This window comes from Cervus elaphus, chromosome 19 (genome assembly GCF_910594005.1).
Source record: "Cervus elaphus chromosome 19, mCerEla1.1, whole genome shotgun sequence".
Classification (NCBI taxonomy): Eukaryota; Metazoa; Chordata; class Mammalia; order Artiodactyla; family Cervidae; genus Cervus; species Cervus elaphus.
In genome coordinates, this window is record NC_057833.1 from 39,376,930 (window position 1) to 39,388,210 (window position 11,281).

At 41.3% G+C, this 11,281-nt stretch overlaps 1 pseudogene; it reads right to left on the minus strand.

The window, feature by feature from the left end:
* Window positions 1–1,619: 1,619 nt before the first annotated feature.
* Window positions 1,620–2,885, minus strand: LOC122675544 (annotated as a pseudogene).
* Window positions 2,886–11,281: the final 8,396 nt, after the last annotated feature.

Here is an 11,281-nt window from a genome sequence, read left to right on the forward strand (position 1 = left end):
TGAGATGTTCTTAATAAGTGTTTGCAAAATGAACAATACAGGAAGCATATAATATAGGATTTATCCTAAGGTCAAAGTAAACATCAGTCTTCTGTCTGTGGCTATTTTGTGGCTGACTAAATTCACTTTCATTAGCTACTTAGATGCTATTGAACTTCTTTCTCCAAACTCTGTTACTCAAAATTTGATTAATTTGAGCTCAGAATGACATTTCAGAATCCCTTATTCCCAAACACATAGCTCATCAGAAATGCCTCCCACTATTTACAGATTCGCTTCATTGAAATATGATGATGCCAGGCAGACAGCAATGTGTGTTCAGTGGAATTCAATTTTCCTGATCACTGGCTCCATCGATCAGTCTGTTTGCAAAGGGCTGATGCAAGCATCAATACACCTCATGTAGATGATGGGTGAGTCGATCCTATTATTTCTGCATGTGAAAAGGGTTGTAGACTCTAATGATGGGATTCTGGAAGATCACTTTATTGTTGTTGCTTTAAGCTTTATTGAGTTTCTATCATGAGCCAGGAGTTTTTACTATGTGTTCATATTTAATCTTTATGCTTGACATTTTTATGACTGAAAAATCTGAGATAGAGGACTTGGGGCGAATTTTTTGTGGTTACAGAGCTGGCAATGTGTAGAGCCAGGATTCAAATGTAGTTCTTTTGATTCCCAAAGTGAGTTACCATCCATTATGCTGCTTTTCTTCTTGGGAGTTATCTTAGGACCAAAGCAAGTGAGCAGAGGGAGTGATTGAAAAAGGAATCTGAGACAAGTTGAGCAGGAAGTATAGTAATGGTGGTTTATTGTTCATCATACTCACTGCCTCTCAACCCCTCCTCGGACCCCCATTGTGCCTACATAGACATTTGTCTCCGTAGCCGGAAGGCCACACTTGGCCACTGGCCAGTTCCTCCTCATGTGATGTGACCTCCCAGAGGGTACACACTTGGCACCTATACTTTGTATAGCACGCAGACCCAGATGAGCAAACATAGTGCTAGAAAGAAGGTGCGCTGATGGCAGTGGCAGGGAAAATAGAAGTCCAGGGAAGGAATCTTTGTGGATCCCATGGGAAAGCAGCTTTCTCTTTGGGTTTACCAGAGGGCATGACCTGGGCATCTGATCAGACAGAGGGCAAAGCACAAGGAAGGGACCTCCCAGAATCCTAGAATACCTGGTAGTGGTGTTAACCCAAATCCAACTCAGGCTAAAATCTGCACAGTACCCTTCTTTTCTAATTTAGGCAGAGTCAGGAAAATACCTCTGTGGGACCTGCCACAACTCCATCAAAATCTGGGACACTGACTACTGTATCTTTCCAACTTCAGGAAACTTTCCTTGTTGTTCATAATGCAGTCAACAGATATCTGTTAACCTATAACTACTTTCAAGTCATGAAATGCATGGAAAATTTCAAAGGGAGCTTCTTTTTTTGACCTACAGGCAAAGTCTGAGAAAAGTAGAAGCATGTTTCTCTTTTCCGGTAATAATTCTAGGTAGTAAGACCAAAGCTGGTCAATAACTGACCTCAATTTCTCTGAAAACTGAATTGTGCACCATGAATATTCCTTCTGCGAGTAGGATAGTTTTTCTTTTCTTTTCTTTTTTTGATTAAAATACTGAGTTTATTTCACATGTATATTTTTGTCTCCCCACCATTTCCATCTGTCTGACCACCACTACTACTATTCCTATCATAACATTCCATACATACTTAAAACCAAGCAAAGGGTGGAGTTCCATCTTTAAAAACTAAACAGGCATTTTGGACAACACATTCTTGGCAATGGAACGTGGACAACATTTATCAGACACGGTAGGGAAAGTTCTCACTCTGCATTATAAAAAGGACAGCCAGATATCAACTGTTACAGAAATGAAGTAAGACAGAAAATTTTTAACAAACTGTTTAAACCATTTTCTTAAAGAGACTTCCTCCACTGCCAGAGATCTTGAATAGCCTCCTGGTCAGTCATCCGGAAACAATTCTTCACATAATTGATAAACTTGGCTTCCACTTTGGGAAGGGAACCACCTTTTTCTATACTTGCTTGCATTTTTGCGTTAATGTCTTCTACAGAGCTAAGTCTTTTCGATGTTTTAGGTGTTTTTTCCTGTTTTTGAAGGACTCCTGACCTTTTGATCTTGGTGTTGATGATTTTGAGTCTTTTCCATTTTGGTTCGATTTTTGTGCATTTTTGGCTGGAGTATCTCGTACAGATTTCTTTACTGGAGATTTTTCTTCAACTTCCTCATCAAAATCATCATCATCATCGTCATCTTCATCATCATCATCATCATCTTCATGAGCAGCAAGCTTTACTTTTTTCTGGGGAACCTTGCTACCACTTCCAGATACACTTAGGAGTTTCACATCCTCCTCCTCTTCATCTTCTGACTCTGCATCTTCCTCCACAGCTACTAAGTGCTGTCCACTGATATGCACAGGCCCTGAACCACACTTCAACCGTAAGACCACAGGTGGTGTAATTTCAAAGCCCCCAAGAGAAACCGTTGGCTGTACAGACATTTTCAAGGTTGCCAGTGTTATTTAATTGGACTGCCTTCATAATTCATCGCCTCTGCTTCAACAATGTGTAACTCATCCTTTGCTCCAGCCCCTAAACTGACCGTTCTTAAAGATAACTGGTGCTCATTTTCATCATTATCCACCTTGAAGTAATAATCTCTGTCAGCCTTTAGTTCACAACCGAAAAGATAGTTCTGGGGCCTCAAGGGGCTCATGTCCATGTCCACTGAATCCTCCATGGGTTGGCGGCACGCACTTATGTGGGAGAGAAGCCGGACAGAATTAAACGACTACTATTCGAACGAGCAGCCTCGCAGGACGGAATCACACCAGGGAAAGAGGATAGTTTTTCAAAGCCATCACTTTCTGAATATTTTCATAGACCTTTTGATTTGTCTGCAGGACCTGGTTAACAAAGAAAAGGATTATTCCTAAGACATATAGCAAACCTGAAGTCAGCTGGAATGATACTACTATTGCCATTTCACAGATGAAGAAACTGAGGCTCAGAGAGTATACCTGAATTATTAAAGTTCACACAGCTAAATAATGGTGTCATTGGGATGACACCTGTGTACCTTATGGTATACTGTTTAATATCATGCTGTACATTAATGCTTGATTCCTGCCAGCTTCTTATGATCACAGTCATATTTTATCATTCAACCTTGCATCCTTAAAATTTGAATCCTATTCATTTCTCCTAGAAAAAAAAAAACAGGTTACGTACAAACTGCTGTTTTTAAATATAATCAGATTCGACTCTGAAAAGAGAAACTTGAGGAAGCCCTTCTGGTGGGCAGGAAAAGGTCATGAAAGGCTCAGTGTCTGAAAATCCAATATGGATTTCAACATTCAGGTTAATAAGCAAAGAGTCTTAGATAATCTTTCTAATCTTATTCAGAACTAACTCCTGTTTCCAACTTGGCTGATAAAGTTCAGTTATACTCCTGGTCAAAATAAACACTCTAGGTCAAATATTTCACTATTTTGCTCTTGCTCAGGCTAAATATTATATCCCTTTTGGACAGCAAAATGTGTGTGTGTGTGTGTGTGTGTGTGTGTGTGCCTGTATACTATTTCCAAGCCCTAGTAATTATAAGGTAAATTTTAAAGCAAATATTATACAAGTTGTCTTGAAATTGGTTAATCATTTTAACTGATGGTTAATCATTTTAACTGATACCTTGTGTTCCAGTTGCAAAAAAAAAAAAAAAGAAAGACAGGAGAATAGAAATATTTGAAATATAGAAATATTTGAAAAGACATAAATGGGGAGAGTGTCATATCAACACTGACACATACACAACATAAATAATCTCATGAATGCATAAAGTATACTACAGCTTACAAAGTGCTTCCACCTACAAAACATCTCTACTGTAACTCTCAATACTACCCCACATATGAAGTAGGCAGAATAAGTATAAATAGCATCATTTTAAAAATCAGAAAAAGAAAGACTTAGATCTAGAGTCTTGTTTAGGAGCCTTGAGTCAAGAATTTCTTCTGCACTGTCATTTCCACATCTATTAGCCTTCACTTACATAGTGTTTACCAGTAGAAGAAACCATTAAAAGTGCTTTATGTTGACTCACTTAATGTCTAAAATGCCTAGGTAAACATACAAAATTCAAAATGCAATTGAATTTTTTATGTAAACTAACCAAAATATAATTCACAGTGGGAATGGGTGGGCATTCATTACCAAAAAATGTTAATGTTGGCTATGTGAATGGCACACATTTAAATGGTTTGTGCTGCATTTGCTCAACACTAAACACTCTTCAAAATGCTTCCCCCCATACCGTGTCTTTTGATCCTCACCAGATCCGCATTTGACACAGCAGGGAAGCTGAGGCTCCGTCTCCCAGAGCTCAGTCACATTAGCCATATTTCGACAAGAAGCTACACTGTTAGTGCTGGTGGGTGGTAGATGTTGGAAGGGAACTGGAAAGGGAAAAAGTAAGGGGCGGGGAGTGGGGTGGAGGAAAAACCCAAGGGGTAGAGAATGGCTCAGAGGACAAAGTCCTCCAAGCAAGGTGAAGGTTTGCTTCGAGGGGCTCAGGGTCAAGATGAGGCTTTCTCTTGCTTTGTGCTTCAGCCTTCACTGCGTCCAGCCTTCTCACTTTCCAGATTCATTCTCCTTCATCTTGAACCTTTAATGTGCTCAAGAGGCTGTACACACAAATATTTTCTCCACAGGCATCTTGTAACTCTATCTGCAGGCACACTCTAGGGCCTGACAAGGAGACAGGGTGGGTAGGGTGGGAGCTGGGAGACCAGTGGCTATTGTCTCCAGTGGCAGCCTGATGTGTGTGTGTGTTGTAGGGGTGGGGCAGGGGGATAATTCACAGGATGCAGAGCTTCAAACGTGTGGGTGAAAGATGCAGGTGTCCTCTTGATCATGGGGACGGCTTGCCACATCCGTGCCTGAGTGCCAGCGCCATCTCACTCAATGCTGCACGCTACAGTGCTGGTGTCTTGGGGCAAGGTGAGGTCACAGATTGTGGGCCAGGACTTGAGGGTTCTAACCACCTCTTGGCAAGATTGCCCAGCCTTGTCATTTAATTTTTCACTTCAACAATCATTTATCAAACACTGAAAACGAGCACCATACCAAGATCTGGGGACAGAAGTAGTCTTTCATTTATTATAAAGTATTTTATATTTTATTTAACTTGTTATAAATTAATATATATAATAGTCAATATATACTAAGCACTGTTCTAATTGCTTTCTTCCTAATTTAATCATCACTCCCCATTTCACAGGTAAGAACATTGAGACACAGAAAAGTTAAGAAGCTTGCCTGAGGTCATATTGCTGGTGACTGTGAGAGCTGGAAATTGAATCCATGCTGCAAAAGTTCAGACTAAATGGTGAGACTTTATTTTGGGGGGCTCCAAAATCACTGCAGATGGTGACTGCAGCCATGAAATTAAAAGACGCTTCTTGGAAGAAAAGCTATGACCAACCTAGACAGCATATTAAAAAACAGAGACATTACTTTGCTGACAAAGGTCCATCTAAGTCAAAGCTATGGTTTTTCCAGTAGTCATGTATGGATGTGAGAGTTGAACTATAAAGAAAGCTGAGCACCAAAGAATTGATGCTTTTGAACTGTGGTGTTGGAGAAGACGCTTGAGAGTCCCTTGGACTGCAAGGAGTCCAGTCCATCCTAAAGGAAATCAGTCCTGAATATTCACTGGAAAGACTGATGCTGAAGCTGAATCTCCAAAACTTTGGCCACCTGATGTGAAGAACTGACTCAGTGGAAAAGACCCTGATGCTGGGAAAGACTGAAGGCGGAAGGAGAAGGGGACCACAGAGGATGAGATGGTTGGATGGCATCACCAACTCAATCAACCTGAGTTTGAGTAAACTCTGGGAGTTGGCAATAGACAGGGAGGCCTGGCATGCTGCAGTCCATGGGGTCACAAAGGGTTGGATACGACTGAGTGACTGAACTAAACTGAAATGTTTGTAACCACTGTCTTTCAAAATCTCTGCCCTAAATAAGTTGTAGTCCAGAGTGCCAGACAATATTTAGACATGACAGAGTAAAATGATTGTTGTAATAGAGATATGTGCAAAGTGCTATGGAAATTTAAACAAGCTATACTGCCCCACACTTCTCCAGTCCCGGTAGCTGTATCCCTTGTCTCCTCGCACCCTATTCTCACTAGACCTCCTACTGACCTAGTTCCATATCTGACAAAGAGACCAACTCTATCACTGTCAGGGTTGGGGGTAGGGGGTTTCAGCTTCCTATGCCAGGAGGGCAGGCACTGGCATGCAGACAGTCTTGTCTCTGGTCCTGCTTAGGTGCTTGCTCTCTAAATGGGTGCCTTCAGCCTTAATCTTCTGACCAAGCCCCATGTCATATCATTAGTCCAATAAATTTCACTTCTGCCTTGGCCCCTACTGGGGCTCTTTGGAAAGTGCGCTAATTTCTCATTTCTGGTGGAAGGGGATCTGGCTGTGACATTTCAGTTCTCATCCAAGAACAAGGTTTGGGGCACTCTTCCAGCCACTCTACCCCTCTCATGGCTTTGAGTATGTCCTCCAATGCTTGGACATAGAGGATGACCTTCTCTACAGAAGAGGGCCTCTTCTCATTGAATGGTCACTGGATATTTTTCCCATGAGAACTTCTAAACAAGCCCCTGAGGTCTGGCATGCCTTTAGGACTGAAGCTCTGCTTTCTCTCTCCAGGCTTGTCTCCATTTCTACATCTGAGGTCCTGAGACTTCTGACTGATGTCACCACCATTGCTTGCCTGTCCCAGACACCCCTCTTACCACTCCCCTTAGCCAATCACATGCCAGGGCCAACATCTCTCTCCACACCCCACACATCCTCTGCCCCATTTATCACAGCCCTTCCCTGTCCTATGCAGCTGGTTCTGCAAGACTATCCTGATGTCTCCTCCAGAGACCTCTTCGATTACCGGTAATTTGTCAGCAATCTTCACACTTGAACTGTTTGTTTATATCAGAGTCTAGCCATTGGTCTCACCTTATTATTATTATTTTTTTGATGTTTTTGTCTCAAGAAAATCAGCCATTCCTAACATGTAAGACACTGGCATTTTTCACTTAGCTTTTTCTTCTGGATCCGTGAGACAAGGGCTCCAATTGTATATTATATAATCTAGAGGAAAAGGAGATAAAAAATTCAGTCCCAATATGCTATAATAAACATATTTGACATTCTTTGACTGTTTAAGATATGCTAGGCATCCACTACGTACTTATATCCACTTTCTCATCTATCCTTAGAAAGTTATATGAAATTGGTTATTATAACCATTTTACAAATGGGGAAACTGAGGCATGAAAATTAAACCATTTGATGGTCACACAGCTAACAAGTGGAGGAACTAGTTATTAAAGCCAGGTCTGTCTGCCTGTAAAGTGAGTTCCAACCACCATCATTCTTCTTTCTTCATTTCTTGCTTCTGAGCCTTGTTTTCCTTACTGTAAAATAAGGGGGTAAAATGAATCACAGGGCTTCAAAATTCTGTTTCAGCTTGAGAAGAACGTGTATCTAGCAGTGCAGATCAGAGTTCATATGACGCTGTTTTCCTTGCATCCTGCTTCATCTTTTTCCCCTGGAGGGGCATCAACTCTGTCTTCCAGATCAATGGGTGTCCTCTGAAGGAGGGGGCTGTACAATCTTGGAGGCTTGAAGCAGGTTATATTCAGTTCCACAGTGACTTTCTTCTAACTGCAGCAATTTAGTGTCTTATACCTATTAGGAGTTTAATAATTTTTATGAAAAAATAGAAAGCTTAGAGTTTGGGAAACTTGTAGCCAAGAGAAACCTGAAGGCATGTTTTCATCTAACTTAAAAACTAGCTCTGATTGGGAGTTAAGCCACTTTTGAGGCTACTCAGTGATCCAGCCAGTGGAAACTCCCTCATCACCATCCAGTACTCCCCTTCCCCTGCAAAAAATAAAACAACAACAAAAACTTCTTAGAGTAGGAAGGACTTGGGAAGTCATACTACATGATGTCTTCATTTTGCGTATGGGTGAATTCAGCCCAGGAGAGGATCCAGTTGCCTGGTGACTCAGTCACAGGACGGTACCCTGAAATGTTCAGCTATTTTTACGGAGAGTTTATTTGCCATAAACATCTTGGCTGCAAGCATTTTAGCTACAAACATTTTTACCGCTTAACTAATTGGCCTTCAGACAATTCTGCTGTGGAAGATACAATAACTGGTTGACAATTTTTGGCTTGCACTTGGTTTTAACTGGTTGAAAGGAATTAGTGTTTCTTCCAGTTAGTGATGTCACTGATGGCTTTATTGAGCTGATGATGATTTACACCAAGAGTTAGTATATTTGGAGACACACTACATTGGAAAAGAAAGTATGAGGGCCTCAAAGGTGCAGAGTTGAACCCATATTTCCTCTGGAACTTTGGAATGTCTGTCACAGGACATGTGACAAAATGCCAAGAACAAGCCACAGTATAGAGGCTTTCATAATGCAATACAAAGCCCAGTCACAAACATGTATCCTAGTATTTGGAAGCTGATCTCTCTTTCTGTTTTTTTTTGTTTTACTTTTGACTTTTTTTTTTTTTTTTTGGCCATGCCATGGCTTGTGGGACCTTAGTTACTGAACGGGTTTGAACCCAGGCCCTTGGTAGTGAAAGTGTAGGGTCCTAACCACTGGACCACCAGGGAATTCCTTAATGAAGGAGGAAATTTTAGCAAAAGAGAAAATGTCCAATGTCGAAAGAGAAGACTAATCAATAAGGAAAAAGAAAAATATATAAACACTATAAATAAAGGAGTTGGAAGGCAAATGCTCAGGTACAAACCACAGAATGTCATTTATTTGCACAGGATTGCCACAAATCTACACACATTATCAGTTCAGTTCAGTCGCTCAGTCGTGTCCGACTCTCTGTGACCCCATGAACCACAGCACGCCAGGCCTCCCTGTCCATCACCAACTCCAGGAGTTTACTCAAACTCATGTCCATTGAGTCAGTGATACCATCCAACCACCTCATCCTCTGTCATCCCCTTCTCCTCCTGCCCTCAATCTTTTCCAGCATCAGGGTCTTCTCAAGTGAGTCAGCTCTTCACATCAGGTGGCCAAAGTATTGGAGTTTCAGCTTCATCAGTCCTTCCAATGAACACTCAGGACTGATCTCCTTTAGGATGGACTGGTTGGATCTCCTTGCAGTCCAAGGGACTCTCAAGAGTCTTCTCCAACACCACAGTTCAAAAGCAGCAATACTTCAGTGCTCAGCTTTCTTTATAGTTCAACTCTCACATCCATACATGACTACTGGAAAAACCATAGCCTTGACTTGACTAGCCCATACTAGACTACTGGACAAACCATAGCCTTTGTTGGCAAAGTAATGTCTCTGTTTTTTAATATGCTGTCTAGGTTTGTCATAACTTTCCTTCCAAGGAGTAAGTGTCTTTTAGTTTCATAGCTGCAGTCACCATCTGCAGTGATTTTCGAGCCCAGAAAAATAAAGTCAGCCACTGTTTCCCCATCTATTTGCCTTGAAGTGATGGGACCAGATGCCATGATCTTAGTTTTCTGAATGTGGAGCTTTAAGCCAACTTTTTCACTCTCCTCTTTCACTTTCATCAAGAGGCTCTTTAGTTCTTCTTCACTTTCTGCCATAAACGTGGTGTCATCTGCATATCTGACGTTATTGATATTTCTCCCGGCAATCTTGATTCCAGCTTATGCTCCATCCAGCCCAGCGTTTCTCATGATGTACTCTGCATATAAGTTAAATAAGCAGGGTGACAATATACAGCCTTGATGTACTCCTTTTCCTATTTGGAACCAGTCTGTTGTTCCATGTCCAGTTCTAGACTCAAATATTTTATATTTTGCAATAAAGGTTTTTTTTTTGTTATTCATGTTTTATTATGTCCTTCTTCATGTCCCTCTTTTATTTTTCATGATTTTATCTTTCATGGCAAAATTGCCTTATGATAAATCGGTTATGTCATGAAAATGTTTGCAGCAAGAAGGTTTGCAGCAAAGATGTCCAACAAAGATACTTTAGGTGAAAACATCCAATCTGGTTATCATCATCTTGTTAGGAAAACGATGCCAAGAGCTTAGTGGTTGCTGTTTTTTCCTGAATTATTGCATTCTTTACAAATGAAGAAAGAACTGAAATCTGAATTGCAGCACCACCTGCTCTCTGAACACTTGAGCAGTTTTTGCTTTCACACCCACCAGCTACATCTTCCAGCTAAATGCTCCGCAGGAAACCCTTCATCTCCAAGGCGACACTATAGTTCTTTGCAATCACTGCTTATGCTGTTATTATCAGTATTTAAAAAAATATATTTAACAGTCTTAAATTCACTGAAGTTGTTCAGTTCCATCCAAGAAAAGGATTGGCCAAGATCAAATTAGCATTTAGTTAGCTATTTTAAATACAATTCAAGCTTGTTGAACTATGATGACAGGATGTCTCAGAATGGATCATATACAGAATTTCCCTTTAAATTCAAATTCTCCCATGCTTAAGAGAAAAGTGCAAAAGGGAGATGTGAGCTGACAAAACCAAGACAGTTCATCTCCATCATAGAAGAGGCATATCTTTAAAGCAACAAGAATAATTTTTTTGCATGGAAATTCTCAGAGTCAAGTTCAGAAAATTTCCAAGAGTCAGAATGATCCCCTAAGCAAGATTTTAAGTAAGATATTTTGAGATCCCATACCAAGGTCCCTGGTGAGAAGCTAACAGTAGAGGGGACAGAGTCAGGAGCAGGACTATGGGATCTTCTCTGACTTGCAAGCTCTGACTCTGACTGTGGTGATCATCAGTTCAAACTACATCGTCCACAGGAGTGTGGGAACTCAACTCAGTGAGCTGGTAGAGCCAGAAGGGAGATCCAGTCTGACAGGTGGGGCCGGGGGTGGGGGGGTGGGGCAGGAGTGTCCAGGCAATCATGATGTGGAGTCAGGTAAGTGCACCAGCATGATGGTATAGTCCAGATGAACTGCTATTTTTGAGCATGACTTCAGGACTCACTGGGAGTTGGGAAGGAGAATAGAATCCAGTGCCCAAGAAAAGGAGAATGGCCAGACATATGTAGAGATCCTGCTGCTGCTGCTGCTAAGTCACTTCAGTCGTTTCCGACTCTGTGTGACCCCGTAGACGGCAGCCCACCAGGCTCTCCCGTCCCTGGGATTCTCCAGGCAAGAATACTGGAGAGGGTTGCAATTTCCTTCT